This window comes from Rhinopithecus roxellana, chromosome 8 (genome assembly GCF_007565055.1).
Source record: "Rhinopithecus roxellana isolate Shanxi Qingling chromosome 8, ASM756505v1, whole genome shotgun sequence".
In the NCBI taxonomy this organism is placed as follows: Eukaryota; Metazoa; Chordata; class Mammalia; order Primates; family Cercopithecidae; genus Rhinopithecus; species Rhinopithecus roxellana.
The window spans coordinates 7764341-7774199 of NC_044556.1; the positions used below are offsets into that span (position 1 = coordinate 7764341).

The 9859-nt window shown below is 49.2% G+C and overlaps 1 pseudogene; it reads right to left on the bottom strand.

The window, feature by feature from the left end:
• Window positions 1–357: 357 nt before the first annotated feature.
• LOC115899399 lies at window positions 358–452 on the bottom strand (annotated as a pseudogene).
• Window positions 453–9859: the final 9407 nt, after the last annotated feature.

Below are 9859 nucleotides of genomic sequence, written 5' to 3' on the forward strand. Positions count from 1 at the left end.
AGTAGCTGAGATTACAGGCATGGGCCACCATGCCCGGCTAATTTTATATTTTTAGTAGAGACAGGGGTTCTGCATGTTGGTCAGGCTGGTCTTGAACTCCCAACCTCAGGTGATCCGCCTGCCTCAGCCTCCCAAAGTGCTGGGATTCCAGGCGGAGACACTGCACCCGGCCAATTCTCCAGAACTTTTTCCTCTTCGCAAACTAAAACTCCGTCCCCACGAAACACTCACTCCCCATCCCCCTCCCCAGCCCCTGGCACTCGCCCTTTTACTTTCTGTCTCTGTGACTCTGATGACTCTGGGGACCTCATAGAAAGGTAAGTTTTTAAATTTTTTAATTATTATTATTTCTTTTTTAAAAGTATGAAATGCTTCATGTCATCCTTACGCACGGGCAATGGTAATCTTTGTATCCTTCCAACTTTTTGAATACGTGCTGCTGAAGTGAGCACATTATAAGGGGAAGGTTTTTTGAGATGGAGTTTTTCTCTTGTTGCAATGGTGTGATCTCAGCTCGCTGTAATCTCTGCCTCCCGTGTTCAAGTGATTCTCCCGCTTCTGCCTCCCGAGTAGCTGGGATTACAGGCATGCGTCACCACATCCGGCTAATTTTGTACTTCTAGTAGAGACAGGGTTTCTCCATGTTGGTCAGGCTGGTCTTGAACTCCTGACCTCAGGTGATCCACTCACCTTGGCCTCCCAAAGTGCTGGGATTACAGGAGTGAGCCACAGCACCTGGCCAGTTAAGGCTGTACATGTTTAATGACTTCAATCTGTTGTGACATTTTTTTCCTGTCCTAAGAGCTTAAGCAAACCCCTTCTGCACTATCTGAAAAATATTTTGGTGGGTGTATGAGACAGGGCCAACTTCATGGGTGTGCGACTTGTGAGTCACCCAGGGCCCCATGATCGGAAGGGCCCTGTGGTCGGAAGGGCCCCACACTTGGTTTAATGCTGTCATTGTCTTGACATTCTTAAACACTTTTGAAAAAGGGCCCCGCGTTTTCATTTTCTACTGAGCCCTGCAAATTTTGTGGCCGGTCCTGGGATGAGACCCTCTGATGCTCCCCTGCAGAGCCTCTCGACCTCACCCACTCACGGGCTAGCTCCCGACAGGTGTTGACGGATGTCACTCAGGTGTGAGCTCTGCACCTGAGCTCCCCTCTGCACACAGGCAGCCACAACCAGGCAGTGCAGAGGTGAGCCTGTGGCCAGTGAGGAGACAGTGAGTCAACCTCCTCCCGCCTGCTGGGCCCTGAGACACCGCCTCCGTGAGCTTGTGGGAACAAGGGCGCCTATATTAACCCAAGGCTGAGGCAGTGACACACCCTCTTATGGGCCTGCTGTCGCTCCCTGCTTCATTATCCTGGTCCCACCCTCTCCTACGGAGGATCAGACCGGACTGCCCCAGCAAACAAGAGCACATGAGCTTTCTGTCTCAGGCTCTGGCCTCTGGGGAACCCAAGCTGTGGTTGGCTGAATAGCGGCCCCCAAAGATGTCCTTGTTCTAATTCCCAGAACACGGGGGTGTGTCACCTTCCATGGCAACGGAGACTCTGCAGGTGCGATTGGGTGAAGGACTCTGAGATGGGAGAGCAGCCTGGATGATCTGGGGCACCCAGTGTCCTCACAAGGTCCCTCATAAGAGAGACTGGAAGAGGCTGTGCTCCTGGCTGTGAAGGTGGAGGAAGGGGCCCCACACCAAGGGATGTGAGCCCCTCCACGCCGGGAAAGACGAGGAATTGGATTCTTTTTTTTTTTTTTTTTTTGAGACGGAGTCTCGCTCTGTCGCCCAGGCTGGAGTGCAGTGGCGCGATCTCAGCTAACTGCAAGCTCCGCCTCCCGGGTTCACGCCATTCTCCTGCCTCAGCCTCCCGAGTAGCTGGGACTATAGGCGCCCACTACCACGCCCGGCTAGTTTTTTGTATTTTTAGTAGAGACGGGGTTTCATCATGTTAGCCAGGATGCTCTCGATCTCCTGACCTCACGATCCGCCTGACTTGACCTCCCAAAGTGCTGGGATTACAGGCGTGAGCCACCGCGCCTGGCCCTTTTTTTTAAAATTTAATATAACTTAATTTTAAGTCTGGGATACATGTGCAGATCTAAATGATAGTCTAGGCGAAAATATTTGCAACACCTATAACAGATCAGAATTAACAAGCCCGCAGATTTGTTACATAGGTAAACATGTGCCATGGTGGTTTGCTGCACCTATCAACCCGTCACCTAGGTATTAAGCCTCACGTATTGCCGGGCGCAGTGGCTCACGCCTGTAATCCCAGCACTTTGGGAGGCCGAGACGGGTGCCTTGCTTGAGGTCAGGAGTTCGAGACCAGCCTGACCCACACGGTGAAACCCCATCTCTACTAAAAATACAAAAATTAGCCAGGCGTGGTGGGCGCCTGGAATCCCAGCTACTCAGGAGGCTGAGGCAGGAGAATCTCTTGAACCCGGGAGGCGGAAGTTGCGGTGAGCTGAGATTGCACCACTGCACTCCGGCCTGGATGACACAGCAAGACTCCATCTCAAACAAACAAAAAGCTCCCACATGCGCCAGCTCTTCATCCTGGAACTCTCCCTCTCCCTCCCCCTCACCTCACCTCACCGCCCGACAGCCCCAATGTGTGATGTTCCCCTCCCTGTGTCCATGTGTTCTCCGTGTTCAGCTTCCACTTATAAGTGAGAACATGCGGTGTGTGATTTTCTGTTCCTGGGTTAGTTTGCTGAGGATAACGCTTCCAGCTCCATCCACGTCCCTGCAAAGGACATGATCTCATTCCTTTTTATGGCTGTGTAGTATTCCATGCTGTATATGTACAACTTTTTTTTTTTTTTTTGAGACATAGTCTAGTCTCACTCTGTTGCCCAGGTTGGAGTGCAGTGGCTCGATCTCTGCTCACTGCAAGCTCCGCCTCCTGGGTTCACGCCATTCTCCTGCCTCAGCCTCCGGAGTAGCTGGGACTGCAGGCGCCTGCCACCACGCCCGGCTAATTTTTTGTATTTGCAGTAGAGACAGGGTTTCGCCATGTTCGCCAGGATGGTCTCGATCTCCCGACCACGTGATCCGCCCGTCTCGGCCTCCCAAAGTGCTGGGATTACAGGCATGAGCCACTGCGCCCCGCCCAACTTTTTTTCTGTTTTTGAGACAGGATTTTTTTTTTTGTCACCCAGGCTGGAGTGCAGTGACTCGATCTCAGCTAACTGAAACCTCTGCCTCCCTGGTTCAAGTGATTCTCCTGCCTCAGCCTCCCAAGCAGCTGGGACTACAGGTGTGCGTCACCACGTGCAGCTAATTTTTGTATTTTTAGTAGAGACAGGGTTTTGCCATGTTAGCCAGGCTGATCTCGAAATCCTGACCTCAGATGATCTGCCTGCCTTGGCCTCCCAAAGTGCTGGGATGAACAGGCATGAACCACCCTGCCCAGCCAGGATGTATCATTTTAAATCTTAGTTTGTGGAACAGTTTTCTAACTAAACATGTCACAAAACCTAGAGAATCTAGAAAGGAACGTGTTGATCAGTTTTGGGCGCCAGAGATAAAAACCTAAATGATAGTCTAGGAGAAAATATTTGCAACACCTGTAACAGATCAGAATTAACAAGCCTGCGTAAAAAGTGTCTTTAATCCAAAAGAAATAGGCAAGTGATTTATTTAGGAAATAAACAGGTCAGGTGCAGTAGTTCATGCCTGTAATCCCATCACTTTAGGAGGCCAAGATAGGAGGATCACTTGAGCCCAGGAGTTGGAGACCAGCCTGGGCAACACCGTGAGAACCCATCTTTAAAATTTTTTTAAAAAATTAGCTGAGCGTGGTGGTGCTTCCCTGTAGTCCCAGCTACTTGGGAGGCTGACGTGGGAGGATTGCTTGAATTTGGGAGACCAAGGCTGCAGTGAGCTATGATAGCACCACTGAACTCCACCCCTGGGCGACAGAGCCAGCAGACCCTGTCTCAAGAGAGAAAAAAAAAAAAAAGGAAACAAAAAGTATGAATAGGCATTTTACATATGAGGAAATAACGCATGTCTTATAATTCTAGGGACAGGTACACACACATATGCTCGAATGCACACACACATATAAGTGTATGTACAGAAATTAACATGTAAGTTGGGTGCGGTGGCTCATGCCTGTAATCACAGCACTTCGGGAGGCTGAGGCAGACGGATCACCTGAGGTCGGGAGTTCAAGACCGGCCTGACCAACATGGCGAAATCCCGTCTCTACTAAAAATACAAAATTAGCTGGGCGTGGTGGCACACGCCTGTAATCCCAGCTACTCGGGAGGCTGAGGCAGGAGAATTGCTTGAACCCGGGAGGTGGAGGTTGCAGTGAGCCGAGAACACACTACTGCACTCCAGCCTGGGCGGCAAGAGCAAAACTCTGTCTCAAAAAAAAAAAAAAAACAAAAAAGAAATAAACATGTTCGTAAGACACTTTAATGAAAGATGGTGTGTAAAAGTAGCAAAACTCAGAAACAATCTAAATGTCCATCAATAGTATATATATATATATATATTGTTGTTGTTGTTGTTGAGATGGAGTCTTGCTCTGTTGCCCAGGCTGGAGTGCAGTGGCGTGATCTTGGCTCACTGCAAGCTCTGCCTCCCGGGTTCAAGTGATTTGCCTGCCTCAGCCTCCTGAGTAACTGGGATTATAGGCGCCTGCCACCATGGCTGGCTAATTTTTTTTTTTTTTTTTTTTGGCATTTTTAGTAGAGACACAGTTTCACCATTCTGGCCAGGCTGGCCTTGAACTCCTGACCTCAGGTGATCCTCCAGCCTCAGCCTCCTAAAGTGCTGGGATTTCAGTCGTGAGCCATAGTGTACAGCTAAGCATGTAAATTAAATTACTCTGGAGTTGTTAAAATGCACTGATGCTTTAAAAATTATTTTTTTATACCTTTTTTGTTTTCCTTCATAAAAATGCACTGACTTAGCAAGCTGTCGGTCATAGGAACTCAAGTGAAAAAAAAAATAAATAAAAGCTAAGCTAGTATCAGAGCAGTCTGTGTTGAGTGAGTCCAGTTTCAAAAAACAAATGGCGGCCGGGCGCAGGGGCTCACGCCTGTAATCTCAGCACTTTGGGAGGCCGAGACGGGCGGATCACGAGGTCAGGAGATCGAGACCATCCTGGCTAACATGGCGAAACCCTGTCTCTAAAAAAAAAAAAATACAAAAAACGAGCCGGGCGAGGTGGCGGGCGCCTGTAGTCCCAGCTACTCGGGAGGCTGAGGCAGGAGAATGGCGTAAACCCGGGAGGTGGAGGTTGCAGTGAGCTGAGATCTGGCCACTGCACTCCAGCCTGGGCGACAGAGCGAGACTCCGTCTCAAAAACAAAAAACAAAAACAAACAAACAAAAAACAAATGGCAAATAGCAAGTGTTGGTATGAAGCAGTGCCGATCTCCATTACAGAAGACGGTCTTGGGCACGTGTGCAGGAGCCCGACGGCCTGGCTGAAAACTGTGGCCAGTCCTGGCCCTACCACCTTCTAGCTGTGGACTCAAGGGAGCTGCTTCCCTTCTCTGAGCCCATGTTTATTCATCTGCACCATCAACGCGCAGAACCATCGCCCTTACCTCAGGGCCTTTCCGGGAGGATCAGATGACACAATGCAAGGAAATGAACCATTAATGCTACTTACTGTCACTACTTTGTTCTGATGCCCACGTTTGCTTACGCCTAAAATTTTGAAGGATTTGCCTCAGCTGTGAACAAACGGTGGCTACAGGTGCTGAGAATGGGTCTGAGGAATGGCATGGAGGGATCTTTTCTTTTCTTTCTCTTTCTTTCTTCTTCTTTTTTTCTTTCTTTTTCTTTTTTCTTTTTTTCTTTTCTTCTTCTTTTTTCTTTCTTCTTTCTTCTTTCTTTTTCTTCTTTCCTTTCTTTCCCTTCCTTCCTTCCTTCCTCCCTTCCTCCCTTCCTCTCTCTCTCTCTTTATTTCTTTCTTTTCTTCTTTTCTCTCTCTCTCTCTTTTTCCTTTCTTTTTTTTTCTTTGAGAAAGAGTCTCGCTCTGTCGCCCAGGCTGGAGTGCAGTGGCACGATCTCGGCTCACTGCAAGCTCTGCCTCCCGGGTTCACGCCATTCTCCTGCCTCAGCCTCCCGAGTAGCTGGGACCACAGGCGCCCGCCACCACGCCCGGCTAATTTTTTTATATTTTTAGTAGAGACGGGGTTTCACCATGTTAGCCAGGATGGTCTCGATCTCCTGACCTCGTGATTCACCCGCTTTGGCCTCCCAAAGTGCTGGGATTACAGGCCTGAGCCACCGCCCCGGGCCTCTTTTTTTTTTTTTTTTTTTGAGATGGAGTATCGCTCTGTTGCCTAGGCTGGAGTGCAGTGGTGTTATCTCAGCTCACTGCAACCTCCACCTCCTGGGTTCAAGCGATTCTCCTGCCTCAGTCTCCTGACTAGCTAGGATTATAGGTATGCACCACCACGCCCGGCTAATTTTTTTTTTTTTTTTTAGTAGAGACAAGGTTTCTCCGTGTTGGCCAGGCTGGTCTTGAACTCCTGACCTCAAGTGATCCACCTGCCTTGGCCTTCCAATGTGCTGGGATTATAGGCATGAGCCACCACGCAAGGCTGGATATATTCTTTTCTTTCTTTCTTTTTTTTTTTTTTACTTGCAAGTAAAAAAAAAAGGTAAATTAAGGATGACTTTAAAAGAAATTTTTTTTTTTTTTAGTTGGAGCTTCACTCTTGTTGCCCAGGCTGGAGTGCAATGGCACGATCTCAGCTCACCACAACCTCTGCCTCCCTGGTTCAAGTGATTCTCCTGCCTCAGCCTCCCAAGTAGCTGGGTTTACAGGCATGTGCCACCACGCCCGGCTAATTTTTGTATTTTTAGTAGAGACGGCGTTTTTCCATGTTGGCCAAGGTGGTCTCGAACTCCTGACCTCAGGTGATCCACCTGCCTCGGCCTCCTAAAGTGCTGGGATTACAGGCGTGAGCCACCGTGCCCGGCCTAAAGATGACTTTTAAATCCTGTATTATTTTATATAACTTCTATAATGATTATATTTTGTTTTGGGAACCAGGAAAAGAAGTGGTAAACCCTTTTGGCTTATTTCCCATGTCTTTTTTTCTATGCATTAAAATAAAACAAAACAAAAAACCAGTTGCTAGTAATGTGTACGATTTTGCATGTAAGTTTTTCTGTGACTATATTATTAGGTTGGTGCAAAAGTAATTGCGATTTTGCCACTAAAAAGGTGGAAACCGCAATTACTTTTGCACCAACCTAATATTTAAGCATCTTCCATGTCCTTAAATACCAATCATAATGGATACATACAAGGTGGTCTGTCCAGAAAAAGGAATATTGCTCAGCCATGAAAAGGAACGAAGCTCTGACATAGGCCCGCACCTGGATGGACCCTGAGGACATCATGGCCAGGGAGCGGTGCCAGATATAAAAGGCCACACGATACATGATCCCATTTATGTGAAATGCAAAGGACAGGCTAATCCAGAGAGACAGGAAAGGGATTTGAGGTGGCCTGCGACTGGGGAGGGCAGAGGCTGACTGCTGATGCGGATGGGACATCTTTGGGGTGATGATAGTGTCCTGGAACTACATAGAGCTGATGGTTCCACAACTCCTACATTTTACATTTTGTTTTATTTATTTATTTATATTTATTTATTTATTTATTTCTGAGATGGAGTCTCGCTCCTGTGGCCCAGGCTGGAGTGCAGTGGTGCCATCTCGGCTCACTGCAACCTCCGCCTCCCAGGTTCAAGCGATTCTTGTTCCTCAGCCTCCTGAGTAGCTGAGATTACAGGTGCCTGCCTTTACTCCCAGCTAATTTTGGTATTTTTAGTAGAGACGGGGTTTCACCTTGTTGGCCAGGCTGGTCTCGAACTCCTGACATCAGGTGATCCGCCTGCCTTGGTTGGCCTCCCAAAGTGCTGGGATGGCTGGCATGAGCCACCATGCACAGCCGCCAAAGCACTTTCTTTTCTTTTCTTTTTTTGGAGACGGAGTTTCACTCTTGTCGCCCAGGCTGGAGTGCAATGGTGCGATCTTGGCTCACCACAACCTCCGCCTCCCAGGTTCAAGCAATTCTCCTGACTCAGCCTCCCAAGTAGCTGGGATTACAGGCATATACCACCAAGCCCGACTAATTTTGTATTTTTAGTAGAGATGGGATTTCTCCATATTGAGGCTGGTCTCGAACTCCTGACCTCAGGTGATACACCTCCCTTGGCCTCCCAAAGTGCGGGGATTACAGGTGTGAGCCACCATGCCCGGCCCACCAAAGCACTTTCTAGGAAGGCTGTACCCACTTAGAGGTCCTTTGGCGGCATGTGACAGCTTGTATCCTCCTGTGTTCCTGCCAGCATAGAGCCCAAAAGCTTTTCTTAATCTTTTTTTTTTTTTTTTTTTGAGACGGAGTCTCGCTCTTGTTTCCCAGGCTGGAGTGCAGTGGTGCAACCTCGGCTCACTGCAACCTCCGCCTCCTGGCTTCAAGCAACTCTCCTGCCTCAGCCTCCCAAGCAGCTGGGATTACAGGCACCTGTCACCACACCCAGCTAATTTTTGTATTTTTTTTTTTTTGAGACGGAGTCTCGCTCTATCGCCCAGGCTGGAGTGCAGTGGTGCGATCTCCGCTCATTGCAAACTCTGCCACCTCCCAGGTTCCTGCCATTCTCCTGCCTCATCCTCCCTAGAAGCTGGGACTACAGGTGCCCGCCACCACGCCTGGCTAATTTTTTTGTATTTTCAGTAGAGAGGGGTTTCACCATGTTCGCCAGGATGGTCTCGATCTCCTGACCTCGTGATCCGCCCGCCTCGGCCTCCCAAAGTGCTGGGATTACAGGCGTGAGCCACCGCGCCCAGCCTAATTTTTGTATTTTTAGTAGAGACAGGGTTTCACTGTATTGCCCAGGTTGGTCTCAAACTCCTGATCTCAGGTGATCTGCCCACCTTGGCCTCCCAAAGTGCTGGGATTACAAGCATGAGCCATTGAGCCCGACCTTCCTTTTAGATTTTCTTTTTCTTTTTTTTTTTTTTTTTTTGAGACGGAGTCTCACTCTGTTTCCCAGGCTGGAGTGCAGTGGCGCAATCTTGGCTCACTGCAACCTTTGCCTCCCAAGTTCAAGCGATTATCCTGCCTCAATCTCCCAAGTAGCTGGGACTACAGGCGCCTACCACCACGCCTAGCTAATTTTTTTTTGCATTTTTAGTAGAGACAGGATTTCGCCATGTTGGCCAGGGTGGTCTCGAACACGACCTCATGATCTGCCCTCCTTGGCCTTCCAAAGTGCTGGGATTACAGGTGTGAGCCACTGTGCCTGGCTTTTTTTTTTTTTTTTTTTTTTTGAGATTAGTCTTAATCTGTTGCCCAGGCTGGAGTGCAGTGGCATGATCTTGGTTCATTGCAGCCTTTGCCTCTTGGATTCAAGCAGTTCTCCCGCCTCATCCTCTTGAGTAGCTGGGATTATAATCACGTGCCATCACACCCGGCTAATTTTTGTAGTTTTAGTAGAGACATGGTTTCACTGTGTTGGCCAGGCTGGTCTCGAACTCCTGACCTCAAGTGATCCGCCCGCCTCGGGCTCCCAAAATGCTGGGGTTCCAGGCCTAAGCCACCACACCTGGTCCCTCCTAGATTTTCTAAGTACAAATCCTAAAGCCCGGGGGCCTGAGCGTTCCTGGTTTGTGGTGCAGCCCCCAGGGGTCCCCTCCTGTTACCTCTTCCCTGGGCCAGTGAAGGGAGGGTGGACGGGATGGTGTGGGGCCTTGGGTCCTCATGCCTGGAGCCAAGCCCGGGGCATTTGCTTGCATGCTAAGAGCTCCCTCTCCAGCAAGCCCCGGGCCAGGGAGAGAAGGAACAGCCCAGAGCCAGGAG